Here is a 21319-nt window from a genome sequence, read left to right as displayed (position 1 = left end):
AAAAGTTTTCTTGCCAAAAATGATAATCTTTTGGATAGATTAAACCCTTATGCCTCGGTTTGGGATCGTTTAGAGCCCTTTAAAGCTGCTTTGAAACTTAACTGTTGAGGTCCAATAAGGTCTATTAAATTAAGAAAAATCCTGGAATGTTTTTCTCAAAAAACAATTTCTTCTCGACTGAACAAAAAAAGACAAGCATCTTGGATGACAGACAGTAAATTATCAGTATTTTTGTTTAATGAAAGTGCAATATTCCTTTAATGTTAAAAAGTTAACTTGTAAATGTACAAAAATGTACCCACTTTGAGGGGGATGCATCAGCGTGTCTGTCAGGTATTCACTGAAGCATCTTTCAGTGATTGCTTGGTTGTATCAAGTCCAGTTCCATTAGGATTTTTTGAAAGGTCAAAGGTGCACCTGAGGTTCTTCTGGTAGTTCAGTTTAAGTGCATAAATGAGTCCAAAAAGTAATTTCACACCCATGTGTGACACCAAGTAGGTTTTGCAAAACTTCCACTGTCTGTGCAATCCCCAACTCAACAATTTCACAATTCTGGAGAAGAACAACAAAAAACATCAGTCCCAATAGCAGTCAAAGTGAAATTTTCAAAAATGTGCAGGCAAATTGTTTTACAAACTCTGATATTATGTAGACTGATTCAAATGTGTAAAATAATAGAACATTAGTCACAAAACCATCAAAAGACCTGAAAACAGATAATCACCTTGTTTAAACATCTAGTTATCCATAAGATATTTATATACACACACATACCCATACACATAAATAGATAGATATAAAAATAGAGTAGGTTGACATACACTTACCACATATTCTTTAATGTGTCTCTCCATGCCTTCTTTGAGGTAGATACAGATGTCTTCAACCAGAACAAGACAAAAAAAACACAATATTTAATGATTTTCTTTACCAATATTTTATGTAGATAATAGTTATGTTGGCTTGAGAAAGCCAACATACTGTTGTTGCACTTAAACTTATTATTATTATGTTGGCTTGAGAAAGCCAACATACTGTTGTTGCACTTAAACTTATTATTAGTGGTGCTTGCATTTATGCAAAGCATCACTATTACTATCTTGCATACTTATTATTAGTGGTGCTTGCATTTATGCAAGGCATCACTATTACTATTGCTCAGGGATATTATTATGTTGGCTTTGAAAAAGCCAATATATTGTTATTGCTTTTAAACTTATTATGTTGGCTTTGAAAAAGCCAATATATTGTTATTGCTATTAAACTTATTATGTTGGCTTTGAAAAAGCCAATATATTGTTATTGCTTTTAAACTTATTATGTTGGCTTGAGAAAGCCAACATACTGTTGTTGCACTTAAACTTATTATTATTATTATTATTATTCTTTTTCTTCTGAGACTAAAATTTCTAACTCTAACTCGTCCTAGAGCTTTCAAGCTACAGCCATCAAACTTTGGACAGACTTTCGGTCTGATCTGACGAGGTGTGCTATATCTTTTCTAACTGATGGGACCTTCCGAATTCCTAAACGGGGCGCTGAAACACCCCAAAATTTCCATTGACTTAACATTGAGACAAACTTTGATGGGTCAAAGCTGCGAGTGAGAAACTTGTAGAAACTTGTGGCTTACCACATTTAAGGAGGCTGACAGGCTGTGTAAGAACATACCTCACAATGGGGTGTAAGCTGTACCCCTGGGGTGTAAGAGGCCCCCAAAATTTCCCATTGACTTATAATGGGGCAGGAAACATGCCCATAAAAGGGAATAAAAGCGTCCCAGATGGAATATCTTCACTTTAGAGTGTCTTAGAGACATGGGGGTGGGCTCATTTTACTCAGGCATCCAATCAGTCTCTTAGGATCACCCCAGAGATATTAAGCCACGCCCCTAGCAACAATTTTGGGTACCCTAGCAACATCTCCCATAGACTACCATTATAAAAAGCCCAGATGGATATCTTTGCACCAGAGTGTCATAGAGACATAGGGGTGGGCTCATTTTACTCAGGCATCCAATCAGTCTCTTAGGATTCTTATTGAGGTATTAAGCCACGCCCCTAGCAACAAAATATGAAGACCCTAGCAACATAATAAACAAAGCCTTATATCTCTGGATCTGAACATCGTAGAGACACAGGGGTTGGACCATTTTTCTTGTGGCTTGAAGTGTAATCATTATGGGATGCCAATTTTTTCCCTAGCAACCAAACTTAGTACCCTAGCAACGGAATAAACAAAGCCTTATATCTCCGCATCAGAACATTGTAGAGACACGGGGGTTGGACCGTTTAACTTGTGGCTTGAAGGGTGATCATTATGGGATGCCAATTTTCTCCCTAGAAACCAAACTTAGTACCCTAGCAACGCAATAAATGTTAGCTTCATGCTAGCTTCTTGCTAATCATGCTAGCTTCATGCTAGCTTCATGCTAATCATGCTAACATCATGCTAGCTTCATGCTAATCATGCTAGCATCATGCTAGCTTCATGCTAATCATACTAGCATCATGCTAGCTTCATGCTAGCTTCATGCTAACTTCATGCTAATCATGCTAGCTTCATGCTAGCTTCATGCTAATCATGCTAGCATCATGCTAGCTTCATGCTAATCATGCTAGCTTCATGCTAATCATGCTAGCATCATGCTAGCTTCATGCTAATCATGCTAGCATCATGCTAACTTCATGCTAATCATGCTAGCATCAAGCTAGCTTCATGCTAATCATGCTAGCATCATGCTAGCTTCATGCAAATCATGCTAGCATCATGCTAGCTTCATGCTAATCATGCTAGCATCATGCTAGCTTCATGCTAATCATGCTAGCATCATGCTAATCATGCTAACATCATGCTAATCATGCTAGCATCATGCTAGCTTCATGCTAATCATGCTAGCATCATGCTAGCTCCATGCTTATCATGCTAGCTTCATGTTAATCATGCTAGCATCAAGCTAGCTTCATTCTAATCATGCTAGCATCATGCTAGCTTCATGCTAATCATGCTAGCATCATGCTAGCTTCATGCTAATCATGCTAACATCATGCTAGCATCATATTAGCTTCATGCTAATCATGCTAGCTTCATGCTAATCATGCTAGCATCATGCTAGCTTCATGCTTATCATGCTAGCTTCATGCTAATCATGCTAGCATCAAGCTAGCTTCATTCTAATCATGCTAACATCATGCTAGCTTCATGGTAAATCATGCTACCTTCATACTTAAACATACTAACAGCCAGATAGCCTACTAAACTAAACTTATGTCAAACCGTTTTAAACGTTCAGGCTACGCTTTCTCAAGCCAACATAAAGTTTGTCTTCAAACTTTACTATCTAGTTATTATTCTTTTTCTCCCCCCAAAATTTCTGACACTAACTCGTCCTAGAGCTTTCAAGCTACATGCACCAAATTTTCCACAGACCTTCAGACTGGTCTGACTTAGTGTGCTATATCTTTTCTAACTGATGGGACCTTCCGAATTCCTAAACGGGGGTCTCGAACACCCCAAAATTTCCATTGACTTAACATTGAGACAAACTTTGACGGGTCATAGCTGTGAGTGAGAAACTTGTAGAAACTTGTGGCTTACCACATTTAAGGTGGCTGACAGGCTCTGTAAGAACATACATCACAATGGGGTGTAAGCTATACCCCTGGGGTGTAAGAGGCCCCCAAAATTTCCCATTGACTTATAATGGGGCAGGAAACATGCCCATATAAGGGAATAAAAGCATCCCAGATGGAATATCTTTACTTTAGAGTGTCGTAGAGACATGGGGGTTGGACCGTTTTACTTGTGGCTTGAAGGTTGATCATTATGGGATGCCATTTTTCTCCCTAGCAACCAAACTTAGTACCCTAGCAACGGAATAAACAAAGCCTTATATCTCCGCTTCAGAACATCATAGAGACACGGGGGTTGGACCGTTTTACTTGTGGCTTGAAGGTTGATCATTATGGGATGCCAATTTTCTCCCTAGCAACCAAACTTAGTACCCTAGCAACGGAATAAACAAAGCCTTATATCTCCGCTTCAGAACATCATAGAGACACGGGGGTTGGACCGTTTTACTTGTGGCTTGAAGGTTGATCATTATGGGATGCCAATTTTCTCCCTAGCAACCAAACTTAGTACCCTAGCAACGGAATAAACAAAGCCTTATATCTCCGCTTCAGAACATCATAGAGACACGGGGGTTGGACCGTTTTACTTGTGGCTTGAAGGTTGATCATTATGGGATGCCATTTTTCTCCCTAGCAACCAAACTTAGTACCCTAGCAACGGAATAAACAAAGCCTTATATCTCCGCTTCAGAACATCATAGAGACACGGGGGTTGGACCGTTTTACTTGTGGCTTGAAGGTTGATCATTATGGGATGCCAATTTTCTCCCTAGCAACCAAACTTAGTACCCTAGCAACGGAATAAACAAAGCCTTATATCTCCGCTTCAGAACATCATAGAGACACGGGGGTTGGACCGTTTTACTTGTGGCTTGAAGGTTGATCATTATGGGATGCCAATTTTCTCCCTAGCAACCAAACTTAGTACCCTAGCAACGGAATAAACAAAGCCTTATATCTCCGCTTCAGAACATCATAGAGACACGGGGGTTGGACCGTTTTACTTGTGGCTTGAAGGTTGATCATTATGGGATGCCATTTTTCTCCCTAGCAACCAAACTTAGTACCCTAGCAACGGAATAAACAAAGCCTTATATCTCCGCTTCAGAACATCATAGAGACACGGGGGTTGGACCGTTTTACTTGTGGCTTGAAGGTTGATCATTATGGGATGCCAATTTTCTCCCTAGCAACCAAACTTAGTACCCTAGCAACGGAATAAACAAAGCCTTATATCTCCGCTTCAGAACATCATAGAGACACGGGGGTTGGACCGTTTTACTTGTGGCTTGAAGGTTGATCATTATGGGATGCCAATTTTCTCCCTAGCAACCAAACTTAGTACCCTAGCAACGGAATAAACAAAGCCTTATATCTCCGCTTCAGAACATCATAGAGACACGGGGGTTGGACCGTTTTACTTGTGGCTTGAAGGTTGATCATTATGGGATGCCAATTTTCTCCCTAGCAACCAAACTTAGTACCCTAGCAACGGAATAAACAAAGCCTTATATCTCCGCTTCAGAACATCATAGAGACACGGGGGTTGGACCGTTTTACTTGTGGCTTGAAGGTTGATCATTATGGGATGCCAATTTTCTCCCTAGCAACCAAACTTAGTACCCTAGCAACGGAATAAACAAAGCCTTATATCTCCGCTTCAGAACATCATAGAGACACGGGGGTTGGACCGTTTTACTTGTGGCTTGAAGGTTGATCATTATGGGATGCCATTTTTCTCCCTAGCAACCAAACTTAGTACCCTAGCAACGGAATAAACAAAGCCTTATATCTCCGCTTCAGAACATCATAGAGACACGGGGGTTGGACCGTTTTACTTGTGGCTTGAAGGTTGATCATTATGGGATGCCAATTTTCTCCCTAGCAACCAAACTTAGTACCCTAGCAACGGAATAAACAAAGCCTTATATCTCCGCTTCAGAACATCATAGAGACACGGGGGTTGGACCGTTTTACTTGTGGCTTGAAGGTTGATCATTATGGGATGCCAATTTTCTCCCTAGCAACCAAACTTAGTACCCTAGCAACGGAATAAACAAAGCCTTTTATCTCCGCTTCAGAACATCTTAGAGACACGGGGGTTTGACCGTTTTACTTGTGGCTTGAAGGTTGATCATTATGGGATGCCAATTTTCTGCCTAGCAACCAAACTTAGTACCCTAGCAACGGAATAAACAAAGCCTTATATCTCCGCTTCAGAACATCATAGAGACACGGGGGTTGGACCGTTTTACTTGTGGCTTGAAGGTTGATCATTATGGGATGCCATTTTTCTCCCTAGCAACCAAACTTAGTACCCTAGCAACGGAATAAACAAAGCCTTATTTCTCCGCTTCAGAACATCATAGAGACACGGGGGTTGGACCGTTTTACTTGTGGCTTGAAGGTTGATTATTATGGGATGCCAATTTCCTCCCTAGCAACCAAACTTAGTACCCTAGCAACGGAATAAACAAAGCCTTATATCTCAGCATCAGAACATTGTAGAGACACGGGGGTTGGACCGTTTTACTTGTGGCTTGAAGGTTGATCATTATGGGATGCCAATTTTCTCCCTAGCAACCAAACTTAGTACCCTAGCAACGGAATAAACAAAGCCTTATATCTCCGCTTCAGAACATCATAGAGACATGGGGGTTGGACTGTTTTACTTGTGACTTGAAGGTTGATCATTATGGGATGCCAATTTTCTCCCTAGCAACCAAACTTAGTACCCTAGCAACGGAATAAACAAAGCCTTTTATCTCTGCTTCAGAACATCTTAGAGACACGGGGGTTTGACCGTTTTACTTGTGGCTTGAAGGTTGATCATTATGGGATGCCAATTTTCTCCCTAGCAACCAAACTTAGTACCCTAGCAACGGAATAAACAAAGCCTTATATCTCCGCTTCAGAACATCATAGAGACACGGGGGTTGGACCGTTTTACTTGTGGCTTGAAGGTTGATCATTATGGGATGCCAATTGTCTCCCTAGCAACCAAACTTAGTACCCTAGCAACGGAATAAACAAAGCCTTATATCTCCGCTTCAGAACATCATAGAGACATGGGGGTTGGACCGTTTTACTTGTGGCTTGAAGGTTGATCATTATGGGATGCCAATTTTCTCCCTAGCAACCAAACTTAGTACCCTAGCAACGGAATAAACAAAGCCTTATATCTCCGCTTCAGAACATCATAGAGACACGGGGGTTGGACCGTTTTACTTGTGGCTTGAAGGTTGATCATTATGGGATGCCAATTTTCTCCCTAGCAACCAAACTTAGTACCCTAGCAACGGAATAAATGTTAGCTTCATTCTAGCTTCATGCTAATCATGTTAGCTTCATGCTAGCTTCATGCCAATCATGCTATCATCATGCTAGCTTCATGCTAATCATGTTAGCTTCATGTTAGCTTCATGCTAATCATGTTAGCTTCATGCTAGCTTCATACTGATCATGCTAACATCATGCTAGCTTCATGCTAATCATGCTAGCTTCATGCTAATCATGCTAACTTCATGCTAATCATGCTAACAGCCAGATAGCCTACTAAAATAAACTTCTGTCAAACCATTTTAAATGTTCAGGCTACGCTTTTTCAAGCCAACATAAAGTTTGTCCTCAAACTTTAATATCTAGTTTTTATTATTATTATTCCGCTTTCTTCTGAGACTAAATTTCCGACACTAACTCGTCCTAGGGCTTTCAAGCTACATGCACCAAATTTTCCACAGACCTTCAGACTGCTCTGACTTAGTGTGCTATATCTTTTCTAACTGATGGGACCTTCCGAATTCCTTAACGGGGGGCTCGAACACCCCAAAATTTCCATTGACTTAACATTGAGACAAACTTTGACGGGTCATAGCTGTGAGTGAGAAACTTGTAGAAACTTGTGGCATACCACATTTAAGGTGGCTGACAGGCTCTGTAAGAACATACATCACAATGGGGTGTAAGCTATACCCCTGGGGTGTAAGAGGCCCCCAAAATTTCCCATTGACTTATAATGGGGCAGGGAACATGCCCATATAAGGGAATAAAAGCGTCCCAGATGGAATATCTTTACTTTAGAGTGTCGTAGAGACATGGGGGTGGGCTCATTTTACTCAGTCATCCAATCAGTCTCTTAGGATCGCCCCAAAGCTATTTAGCCACGCCCCTAGCAACAATTTTGGGTACCCTAGCAACATCTCCCATAGACTACCATTATAAAAAGCCCAGATGGATATCTTTACACCAGAGTGTCATAGAGACATAGGGGTGGGCTCATTTTACTCAGGCATCCAATCAGTCTTAATAGGATTCTTATTGAGGCATTAAGCCACGCCCCTAGCAACCAAATTTGAGCACCCTAGCAACATAATAAACAAAGCCTTATATCTCTTGGTCTGAACATCATAGAGACATGGGGGTTGGGTCTTTGGGTCATGTTAGCTTCAAGCTAGCTCCATGCTAAGTCATACTAGCTTCATGCTAGTTTCATGCTAGCTTTATGCTAATTTCATAATAAATCTTGCTAACTTCATGCTAAATCATGCTAACTTCATGTTAAATCTTGTTAGCTGCACGCTAAATATTGTTAGCGTTATGCTAATCATGTTAGCATCATGCTAATCATGCTAGCTTCACGTTAAATCATGCTAGCTTCATGCTAATCATGCTAACCTCATGCTTACTTCATGCTAATCATGCTAGCCTCATGCTACCTTCATTCTAATCATGCTAACATCATGCTAGCTTCATGCTAATCATGCTAGAATCATGCTAGCTTCATGCTAATCATGCTAGAATCATGGTAGCTTCATGCTAATCATGCTAGAATCATGCTAGTTTCATGTTAGCATCATGCTAGCTTCATGCTAATTATGCTAGCAACATGCTAGCTTTATGCTAATCATGCTATCATCATGCTAATCATGCTAGCAACATGTTAGCTTCATGCTAATCATGGTACCATCATGCTAACTTCATGCTAGCTTCATGCTAATCATGCTAGCATCATGCTAGCTTCATGCTAATCATGCTAACATCAAGCTAACTTCATGCTAGCTTTATGCTTATCATGTTAGCATCATGCTAGCTTCATGCTAATCATGCTAGCATCATGTTAGCTTCATGCTAATCATGCTAGAATCATGCTAGCTTCATGCTAATCATGCTAGAATCATGCTAGCTTCATGCTAATCATGCTATAATCATGCTAGTTTCATGCTAGCATCATGCTAGCTTCATGCTAATCATGTTAGCAACATGCTAGCTTTATGCTAATCATGCTATCATCATGCTAATCATGCTAGCAACATGTTAGCTTCATGCTAATCATGGTACCATCATGCTAACTTCATGCTAGCTTCATGCTAATCATGCTAGCATCATGCTAATCATGCTAACATCATGCTAACTTCATGCTAGCTTTATGCTTATCATGTTAGCATCATGCTAGCTTCATGCTAATCATGCTAGCATCATGTTAACTTCATGCTAATCATGCTAGCTTCATGCTAATCATGCTAGCATCATGCTAGCTTCATGCTAATCATGCTAGCATCATGTTAGCTTCATGCTAATCATGTTAGCAACATGCTAGCTTTATGCTAGCATTATGCTAGCTTCATGCTAATCATGCTAGCATCATGCTAACTTCATGTTAATCATGCTAGCATCATGCTAGCTTCATGCTAATCATTCTAGCATCATGCTAACTTCATGCTAATCATGCTAGCAACATGCTAGCTTTATGCTAATCATGCTACCATCATGTTAATCATGCTAGCAACATGCTAGCTTCATGCTAATAATGCTACCATCATGTTAACTTCATGCTAGCTTCATGCTAATCGTGTTAACATCATGCTAATCATGCTAGCATCATGCTAGCTTCATGCTAATCATGCTAGCATCATGCTAGCTTCATGCTAATCATGATAACATCATGCTAGCTTCATGCTAATCATGCTAGCATCATGCTAGCTTCATGCTAATCATGTTAGCATCATGCTAGCTTCATGCTTATCATGTTAGCATCATGCTAGCTTCATGCTAATCATGCTAACATCATGCTAACTTCATGCTAGCTTCATGCTAACATCATGGTAGCATCATGCTTATCATGCTAGCTTCATGCTAATCATGTTAGCATCATGCTAGCTTCATGCTAATCATGCTAGCATCATGCTAGCTTCATGCTAATCATGCTAACTTCATGCTAATCATGCTAGCATCATGCTAATCATGCTAGCATCATGCTAATCATCCTAGCTTCATGTTTATCATGTTGGCATCATGATAAATCATGCTAAATCATGCTACCTTCATACCTAAACATACCAACAGCCAGATAGCCTACTAAACTAAACTTCTGTCAAACCGTTTTAAACGTTCAGGCTACGCTTTTTCAAGCCAACATAAAGTTTGTCTTCAAACTTTAATATCTAGTTATTATTCTTTTTCTCCCCCCAAAATTTCTGACACTAACTCGTCCTAGAGCTTTCAAGCTACATGCACCAAATTTTCCACAGACCTTCAGACTGGTCTGACTTAGTGTGCTATATCTTTTCTAACTGATGGGACCTTCCGAATTCCTAAACGGGGGTCTCGAACACCCCAAAATTTCCATTGACTTAACATTGAGACAAACTTTGACGGGTCATAGCTGTGAGTGAGAAACTTGTAGAAACTTTTGGCTTACCACATTTAAGGTGGCTGACAGGCTCTGTAAGAACATACATCACAATGGGGTGTAAGCTATACCCCTGGGGTGTAAGAGGCCCCCAAAATTTCCCATTGACTTATAATGGGGCAGGAAACATGCCCATATAAGGGAATAAAAGCATCCCAGATGGAATATCTTTACTTTAGAGTGTCGTAGAGACACGGGGGTTGGACCGTTTTACTTGTGGCTTGAAGGTTGATCATTATGGGATGCCAATTTTCTCCCTAGCAACCAAACTTAGTACCCTAGCAACGGAATAAACAAAGCCTTTTATCTCTGCTTCAGAACATCTTAGAGACACGGGGGTTGGACCGTTTTACTTGTGGCTTGAAGGTTGATCATTATGGGATGCCAATTTTCTCCCTAGCAACCAAACTTAGTACCCTAGCAACGGAATAAACAAAGCCTTATATCTCCGCTTCAGAACATCATAGAGACACGGGGGTTGGACTGTTTTACTTGTGGCTTGAAGGTTGATCATTATGGGATGCCAATTTTCTCCCTAGCAACCAAACTTAGTACCCTAGCAACGGAATAAACAAAGCCTTTTATCTCTGCTTCAGAAAATCTTAGAGACACGGGGGTTGGACCGTTTTACTTGTGGCTTGAAGGTTGATCATTATGGGATGCCAATTTTCTCCCTAGCAACCAAACTTAGTACCCTAGCAACGGAATAAACAAAGCCTTATATCTCCGCTTCAGAACATCATAGAGACATGGGGGTTGGACTGTTTTACTTGTGGCTTGAAGGTTGATCATTATGGGATGCCAATTTTCTCCCTAGCAACCAAACTTAGTACCCTAGCAACGGAATAAACAAAGCCTTTTATCTCTGCTTCAGAACATCTTAGAGACACGGGGGTTGGACCGTTTTACTTGTGGCTTGAAGGTTGATCATTATGGGATGCCAATTTTCTCCCTAGCAACCAAACTTAGTACCCTAGCAACGGAATAAACAAAGCCTTATATCTCCGCTTCAGAACATCATAGAGACACGGGGGTTGGACCGTTTTACTTGTGGCTTGAAGGTTGATCATTATGGGATGCCAATTTTCTCCCTAGCAACCAAACTTAGTACCCTAGCAACGGAATAAACAAAGCCTTATATCTCCGCTTCAGAACATCATAGAGACACGGGGGTTGGACCGTTTTACTTGTGGCTTGAAGGTTGATCATTATGGGATGCCAATTTTCTCCCTAGCAACCAAACTTAGTACCCTAGCAACGGAATAAACAAAGCCTTATATCTCCGCTTCAGAACATCATAGAGACACGGGGGTTGGACCGTTTTACTTGTGGCTTGAAGGTTGATCATTATGGGATGCCAATTTTCTCCCTAGCAACCAAACCTAGTACCCTAGCAACGGAATAAACAAAGCCTTATATCTCCGCTTCAGAACATCATAGAGACACGGGGGTTGGACCGTTTTACTTGTGGCTTGAAGGTTGATCATTATGGGATGCCAATTTTCTCCCTAGCAACCAAACTTAGTACCCTAGCAACGGAATAAACAAAGTCTTATATCTCCGCTTCAGAACATCATAGAGACACGGGGGTTGGACCGTTTTACTTGTGGCTTGAAGGTTGATCATTATGGGATGCCAATTTTCTCCCTAGCAACCAAACTTAGTACCCTAGCAACGGAATAAACAAAGCCTTATATCTCCGCTTCAGAAAATCATAGAGACATGGGGGTTGGACCGTTTTACTTGTGGCTTGAAGGTTGATCATTATGGGATGCCAATTTTCTCCCTAGCAACCAAACTTAGTACCCTAGCAACGGAATAAACAAAGCCTTATTTCTCCGCTTCAGAACATCATAGAGACACGGGGGTTGGACCGTTTTACTTGTGGCTTGAAGGTTGATTATTATGGGATGCCAATTTCCTCCCTAGCAACCAAACTTAGTACCCTAGCAACGGAATAAACAAAGCCTTATAACTCAGCATCAGAACATTGTAGAGACACGGGGGTTGGACCGTTTTACTTGTGGCTTGAAGGTTGATCATTATGGGATGCCAATTTTCTCCCTAGCAACCAAACTTAGTACCCTAGCAACGGAATAAACAAAGCCTTATATCTCCGCTTCAGAACATCATAGAGACACGGGGGTTGGACCGTTTTACTTGTGGCTTGAAGGTTGATCATTATGGGATGCCAATTTTCTCCCTAGCAACCAAACTTAGTACCCTAGCAACGGAATAAACAAAGCCTTATATCTCCGCTTCAGAACATCATAGAGACACGGGGGTTGGACCGTTTTACTTGTGGCTTGAAGGTTGATCATTATGGGATGCCAATTCTCTCCCTAGCAACCAAACTTAGTACCCTAGCAACGGAATAAACAAAGCCTTATATCTCCGCTTCAGAACATCATAGAGACACGGGGGTTGGACCGTTTTACTTGTGGCTTGAAGGTTGATCATTATGGGATGCCAATTTTCTCCCTAGCAACCAAACTTAGTACCCTAGCAACGGAATAAACAAAGCCTTTTATCTCCGCTTCAGAACATCATAGAGACACGGGGGTTGGACCGTTTTACTTGTGGCTTGAAGGTTGATCATTATGGGATGCCATTTTTCTCCCTAGCAACCAAACTTAGTACCCTAGCAACGGAATAAACAAAGCCTTATATCTCAGCATCAGAACATTGTAGAGACACGGGGGTCGGACCGTTTTACTTGTGGCTTGAAGGTTGATCATTATGGGATGCCAATTTTCTCCCTAGCAACCAAACTTAGTACCCTAGCAACGGAATAAACAAAGCCTTATATCTCCGCTTCAGAACATCATAGAGACATGGGGGTTGGACTGTTTTACTTGTGGCTTGAAGGTTGATCATTATGGGATGCCAATTTTCTCCCTAGCAACCAAACTTAGTACCCTAGCAACGGAATAAACAAAGCCTTTTATCTCAGCTTCAGAACATCTTAGAGACACGGGGGTTTGACCGTTTTACTTGTGGCTTGAAGGTTGATCATTATGGGATGCCAATTTTCTCCCTAGCAACCAAACTTAGTACCCTAGCAACGGAATAAACAAAGCCTTATATCTCCGCTTCAGAACATCATAGAGACACGGGGGTTGGACCGTTTTACTTGTGGCTTGAAGGTTGATCATTATGGGATGCCAATTTTCTCCCTAGCAACCAAACTTAGTACCCTAGCAACGGAATAAATGTTAGCTTCATTCTAGCTTCATGCTAATCATGTTAGCTTCATGCTAGCTTCATGCTAATCATGCTAGCATCATGCTAGCTTCATGCTAATCATGTTAGCTTCATGTTAGCTTCATGCTAATCATGTTAGCTTCATGCTAGCTTCATACTGATCATGCTAACATCATGCTAGCTTCATGCTAATCATGCTAGCTTCATGCTAATCATGCTAACTTCATGCTAATCATGCTAACAGCGAGATAGCCTACTAAAATAAACTTCTGTCAAACCATTTTAAATGTTCAGGCTATGCTTTTTCAAGCCAACATAAAGTTTGTCCTCAAACTTTAATATCTAGTTATTATTATTATTCTTTCTTATCCCCCCAAAATTTCTGACACTAACTCGTCCTAGAGCTTTCAAGCTACATGCACCAAATTTTCCACGGACCTTCAGACTGGTCTGACTTAGTGTGCTATATCTTTTCTAACTGATGGGACCTTCCGAATTCCTAAACGGGGGGCTCGAACACCCCAAAATTTCCATTGACTTAACATTGAGACAAACTTTGATGGGTCATAGCTGCGAGTGAGAAACTTGTAGAAACTTGTGGCTTACCACATTTAAGGACGCTGACAGGCTGTGTAAGAACATAACTCACAATGGGGTGTAAGCTGTACCCCTGGGGTGTAAGAGGCCCCCAAAATTTCCCATTGACTTATAATGGGGCAGGAAACATGCCCATAAAAGGGAATAAAAGCGTCCCAGATGGAATATCTTCACTTAAGAATGTCGTAGAGACATGGGGGTGGGCTCATTATACTCAGGCATCCAATCAGTCTCTTAGGATCACCCCAAAGCTATTAAGCCACGCCCCTAGCAACAATTTTGGGTACCCTAGCAACATCTCCCATAGACTTCCATTATAAAAAGCCTAGATGGATATCTTTGCACCTGAGTGTCATAGAGACATAGGGGTGGGCTCATTTTACTCAGGAATCCAATCAGTCTCTTAGGATTCTTATTGAGGTATTAAGCCACGCCCCTAGCAACCAAATATGAGCACCCTAGCAACATAATAAACAAAGCCTTATATCTCTGGATCTGAACATCATAGAGACATGGGGGTTGGGTCTTTGGGTCATGTTAGCTTCATGCTAGCTCCATGCTAAGTCATACTAGCTTCATGCTAGTTTCATGCTAGCTTTATGCTAATTGCATAATAAATCTTTCTAACTTAATGCTAAATCATGCTACCATCATGCTAAATCATGCTAGCTTCATGCTAATCATGCTAGCATCATGCTAGCTTCATGCTAATCATGCTAGCTTCATACTAAATCATGCTAGCTTCATGCTAATCATGCTAGCATCATGCTAGCTTCATGCTAATCATGCTACCATCATGCTAGCTTCATGCTAATCATGCTAACATCATGCTAGCTTCATGCTAATCATGCTAGCATCATCCTAGCTTCATGCTAATCATGCTAGCATCATGCTACCTTCATGCTAATCATGCTAGCATCATGCTACCTTCATGCTAATCATGCTAGCATCATGCTAGCTTCATGCTAATCATGCTAGCATCATGCTACCTTCATGCTAATCATGGTAGCATCATGCTAGCTTCATGCTAATCATGCTAGCATCATGCTAGCTTCATGCTAATCATGCTATCATCATGCTAGCTTCATGCTAATCATGCTAGCATCATGCTAGCTTCATGCTAATCATGCTAGCATCATGCTAGCTTCATGCTAATCATGCTAACATCATGCTAGCTTCATGCTTATCATGCTAGCATCATGCTAGCTTTATGCTAATCATGCTAGCTTCATGCTAATCATGTTAGCATCATGTTAGCTTCAATGCTAATCATGCTAGCATCATGCTAGCTTAATGCTAATCATGTTAGCATCATGCTAGCTTCATGCTTATCATGCTACCATCATGTTAGATTCATGCTAATCATGCTAGCTTCATGCTAATCATGCTAACATCATGCTAGCTTCATGCTAATCATGCTAACATCATGCTAACTTCATGCTAATCATGCTAACATTATGCTAGCTTCATGCTAATCATGTTAGCATCATGCTAGCTTCATGCTAATGATGTTAGCATCATGCTAGCTTCATGGTAATCATGCTAGCATCATGCTAGCTTCATGCTAATCATGTTAGCATCATGCTAGCTTCATGCTAATCATGCTACCATCATGTTAGATTAATGCTAATCATGCTAGCTTCATGCTAATCATGCTAACATCATGCTAGCTTCATGCTAATCATGTTAACATCATGCTAACTTCATGCTAATCATGCTAACATTATGCTAGCTTCATGCTAATCATGCTAACATTATGCTAGCTTCATGCTAATCATGCTAGTTTCATGCTAATCATACTAGCATCATGCTAGCTTCATGCTAATCATGCTAGCATCATGCTAGCTTCATGCTAATTATGCTAACATCATGCTAGCTTCATGCTAATCATGCTACCTTTATACTTAAACATACTAACTGCCAGACTGCCTACTAAACTAAACTTATGTCAAACCGTTTTAAACGTTCAGGCTACGCTTTTTCAAGCCAACATAAAGTTTGTCTTCAAACTTTAATATCTAGTTATTATTATATCTTTATTCTTATGTCTGCACAAATTTCGGCGCGTAACTCGTCCCGCACGGTTTGTCCTAGATCCATAAAAGAGGGATCAACTTGACCGGATTATTGAGGAGATGCGGGCTATATCTTTTATAAGCAATCGGGTGCAAGATTTTCAAAAGGGGGGCGAAAAACCACCCGAAAAATCCCATTGACTTAACATTGGGCCGAACTTTGACGGGTCATACCTCCGCTCAAGGATTTTGTAAAAACATGTGGGTTACAACATTTGAAGAGGGTGGTAGGCTCTGTAAGAACATACATCACATTGGGGTGTAAGCTGTACCCCTGGGGTGTAAGAGGCACCCGAAATTTCTCATTGACTTATAATGGGGCAGGAAACATGCCCATATAAGGGAATAAAAAAGTTCCAGATGGGATATCTTCGCTTTACAATGTCGTAGAGACAAGGGGGTGGACTTATTTTACTCAAACATCCAATCAATTTATCAGGATAGTCCCAGAGCTATTAAGCCACGCCCCCAGCAACCACTTTTAAGCACCCTAGCAACATAAAATTCAAACAGTTATATGTCGGCATCAGAACATTGTAGAATCACGGGGGTTGGACTGTTTTACTCGTGACTCGGAGGGTAATCACTGGCCGCATCATTGGCCACTCCCAAGCCACACCCCTAGCAACCAAATTGGAGCACCCTAGCAACCTAATAAACAAATCCTGATTTCTCCGCATCAGAACATCGTAGAGACATGGGGTTGGACCGTTTTACTTGTGACTCGGAGTGTAATCACTGGGCACATCATTGGCCACTCCCAAGCCACGCCCCTAGCAACCAAATACAGTACCCTAGCAACAGAGTAAACAAAGCCTTATATCTCCACATCAGAACATCGTAGAGACATGGGGGTTGGACCGTTTGACTCATGACTCGGAGGGTAATCACTAGTGGATGCCATTTTTTTCCCTAGCAACCAAATACAGTACCCTAGCAACAGAGTAAACAAAGCCTTATATCTCCGCATCAGAACATCGTAGAGACATGGGGTTTGGACCGTTTGACTCGTGACTCGGAGGGTAATCACTAGTGGATGCCATTTTTTTCCCTAGCAACCAAATACAGTACCCTAGCAACAGAGTAAACAAAGCCTTATATCTCCGCATCAGAACATCGTAGAGACACGGGGGTTGGACCGTTTTACTTGTGACTCGGAGTGTAATCACTGGTCACATCATTGGCCACTCCCAAGCCACGCCCCTAGCAACCAAATACAGTACCCTAGCAACAGAGTAAACAAAGCCTTATATCTCCACATCAGAACATCGTAGAGACATGGGGGTTGGACCGTTTGACTCATGACTCGGAGGGTAATCACTAGTGGATGCCATTTTTTTCCCTAGCAACCAAATACAGTACCCTAGCAACAGAGTAAACAAAGCCTTATATCTCCGCATCAGAACATCGTAGAGACACGGGGGTTGGACCGTTTTACTTGTGACTCGGAGTGTAATCACTGGGCACATCATTGGCTACTCCCAAGCCACGCCCCTAGCAACCAAATACAGTACCCTAGCAACAGAGTAAACAAAGCCTTATATCTCCACATCAGAACATCGTAGAGACATGGGGGTTGGACCGTTTGACTCATGACTCGGAGGGTAATCACTAGTGGATGCCATTTTTTTCCCTAGCAACCAAATACAGTACCCTAGCAACAGAGTAAACAAAGCCTTATATCTCCGCATCAGAACATCGTAGAGACATGGGGTTTGGACCGTTTGTCTCGTGACTCGGAGGGTAATCACTAGTGGATGCCATTTTTTTCCCTAGCAACCAAATACAGTACCCTAGCAACAAAGTAAACAAAGCCTTATATCTCCGCATCAGAACATCGTAGAGACACGGGGGTTGGACCGTTTGACTCATGACTCGGAGGGTAATCACTAGTGGATGCAATTTTTTCCCCTAGCAACCAAATACAGTACCCTAGCAACAGAGTAAACAAAGCCTTATATCTCCGCATCAGAACATCGTAGAGACACGGGGGTTGGACCGTTTGACTCGTGACTCGGAGGGTAATCACTAGTGGATGCCATTTTTTTCCCTAGCAACCAAATACAGTACCCTAGCAACAGAGTAAACAAAGCCTTATATCTCCGCATCAGAACATCGTAGAGACACGGGGGTTGGACCGTTTGACTCGTGACTGAGAGTGTAATCACTAGTGGATGCCATTTTTTTCCTTAGCAACCAAATACAGTACCCTAGCAACAGAGTAAACAAAGCCTTATATCTCCGCATCAGAACATCGTAAAGACACGGGGGTTGGACCGTTTGACTCATGACTCGGAGGGTAATCACTAGTGGATGCCATTTTTTCCCTAGCAACCAAATACAGTACCCTAGCAACAGAGTAAACAAACCCTTATATCTCCGCATCAGAACATCGTAGAGACACGGGGTTTGGACCGTTTGACTCGTGACTCGGAGTGTAATCACTAGTGGATGCCAATTTTCTCCCTAGCAACCAAATACATTACCCTAGCAACAGAGTAAACAAAGCCTTTTATCTCCACATCAGAACATCGCAGAGACACGGGGGTTGGACCGTTTGACTCGTATCTCGGAGTGTAATCACTAGTGGATGCCAATTTTTTCCCTAGCAACCAAATACAGTACCCTAGCAACAGAGTAAACAAAGCCTTATATCTCCGCATCAGAACATCGTAGAGACACGGGGGTTTGACCGTTTGACTCGTGACTCGAAGTGTAATCACTAGTGGATGCCAATTTTCTACCTAGCAACCAAATACAGTACCCTAGCAACCGAATAAACAAAGCCTTATATCTTCGCATCAGAATATCGTAGAGACATGTGGGTTGAATTGTTTTACTTTTGGCTTGGAGTATAATCATATATTGTCCCCCGAAATTTGCCACGGCAAGCACCACTCACATTTTCTTCAGGAAATGTACCTATCTAGTTATTATTATTATTTTTCCGAGACTAAAATTTCTAACTCTAACTCGTCCTAGAGCTTTCAAGCTACAGCCATCAAACTTTGGACAGACCTTCGGTCTGATCTGACTCGAGTTGCTATATCTTTTCTAACTGATGGGACCTTCCGAATTCCTAAACGGGGCGCTGAAACACCCCAAAATTTCCATTGACTTAACATTGAGACAAACTTTGACGGGTCATAGCTGCGAGTGAGAAACTTGTAGAAACTTTTGGCTTACCACATTTAAGGAGGCTGACAGGCTGTGTAAGAGCATACCTCACAATGGGGTGTAAGCTGTACTGCTGGGGTGTAAGAGGCCCCGAAAATTTCCCATTGACTTATAATGGGGCAGGAAACATGCCCATAAAAGGGAATAAAAGCGTCCCAGATGGTATATCTTCACTTTAGAGTGTCTTAGAGACATGGGGGTGGGCTCATTTTACTCAAGCATCCAATCAGTCTCTTAGGATCACCCCAGAGCTATTAAGCCACGCCCCTAGCAACAATTTTGGGTACCCTAGCAACATCTCCCATAGACTACCATTATAAAAAGCCCAGATGGATATCTTTGCACCAGAGTGTCAAAGAGACATAGGGGTGGGCTCATTTTACTCAGGCATCCAATCAGTCTCTTAGGATTCTTATTGAGGTATTAAGCCACGCCCCTAGCAACAAAATATGAAGACCCTAGCAACATAATAAACAAAGCCTTATATCTCTGGATCTGAACATCGTAGAGACACAGGGGTTGGACCGTTTTACTTGTGGCTTGAAGTGTGATCATTATGGGATGCCAATTTTCTCCCTAGCAACCAAACTTAGTACCCTAGCAACGGAATAACAAAGCCTCATATCGCTGCATCAGAACATTGTAGAGACACGGGGGTTGGACCGTTTTACTTGTGGCTTGAAGTGTGATCATTATGGGATGCCAATTTTCTCCCTAGCAACCAAACTTAGTACCCTAGTAACGGAATAAACAAAGCCTTATATCTCCGCATCAGAACATTGTAGAGACACGGGGGTTGGACCGTTTTACTTGTGGCTTGAAGGGTGATCATTATGGGATGCCAATTTTCTCCCTAGCAACCAAACTTAGTACCCTAGCAACGCAATAAATGTTAGCTTCATGCTAGCTTCCTGCTAATCATGCTAGCTTCATGCTAGCTTCATGCTAATCATGCTAACATCATGCTAGCTTCCTGCTAATCATGCTAGCTTCATAATAGCTTCATGCTAATCATGCTAACATCATGCTAGCTTCCTGCTAATCATGCTAACTTCATGCTAGCTTCATGCTAATCATGCTAACTTCATGCTAGCTTCATGCTAATCATGCTAACATCATGCTAGCTTCATGCTAATCATGCTAGCATCATGCTAGCTTCATGCTAATCATGCTAGCATCATGCTAGCTTCATGTTAATCATGCTAGCATCATGCTAGCTTCATGCTAATCATGCTAGCATCATGCTAGCTTCATGCTAATCATGCTAGCAGCATGCTAGCTTCATGCTAATCATGCTAACATCAAGCTAGCTTCATGCTAATCATGCTATCATCATGCTAGCTTCATGCTAATCATGCTAGCATCATGCTAGCTTCATGCAAATCATGCTAGCATCATGCTAACTTCATGCTAATCATGCTAACATCATGCTAGCTTCATGCTAATCATGCTAGCATCATGCTAGCTTCATGCTAATCATGCTAACTTCATGCTAATCATGCTAGCATCATGCTAGCTTCATGCTAATCATGCTAGCAACAAGCTAGCTTCATGCTAATCATGCTAGCATCATGCTAGCTTCATGCTAATCATGCTAACATCATGCTAGCTTCATGGTAAATCATGCTACCTTCATACTTAAACATACTAACAGCCAGATAGCCTACTAAACTAAACTTATGTCAAACCGTTTTAAACGTTCAGGCTACGCTTTCTCAAGCCAACATAAAGTTTGTCTTCAAACTTTACCATCTAGTTATGTTGGCTTGAGAAAGCCAACATACTGTTGTTGCACTTAAACTTATTATTATTATTATTATTATTATGTTGGCTTGAAAAAGCCAACATACTGTTATTGCTATTAAACTTATTATTATGTTGGCTTGAGAAAGCCAACATACTGTTGTTGCACTTAAACTTATTATTATTATTATTATTATTATTAT

At 41.3% G+C, this 21319-nt stretch overlaps 1 long non-coding RNA gene across 1 annotated transcript in view; it reads right to left on the bottom strand.

Annotated features, from left to right (window-relative positions):
• Positions 1 to 21319, bottom strand: part of LOC135765263 (uncharacterized) — a 612169-nt gene that overhangs the window by 104384 nt on the left and 486466 nt on the right. The window lies entirely within an intron of this gene.

This window comes from Paramisgurnus dabryanus, chromosome 11 (assembly GCF_030506205.2).
Source record: "Paramisgurnus dabryanus chromosome 11, PD_genome_1.1, whole genome shotgun sequence".
Taxonomy (NCBI): domain Eukaryota; kingdom Metazoa; phylum Chordata; class Actinopteri; order Cypriniformes; family Cobitidae; genus Paramisgurnus; species Paramisgurnus dabryanus.
The sequence above is the reverse complement of the archived record's forward strand: the minus strand, read 5'-3'. Positions and strand labels throughout refer to the sequence as shown.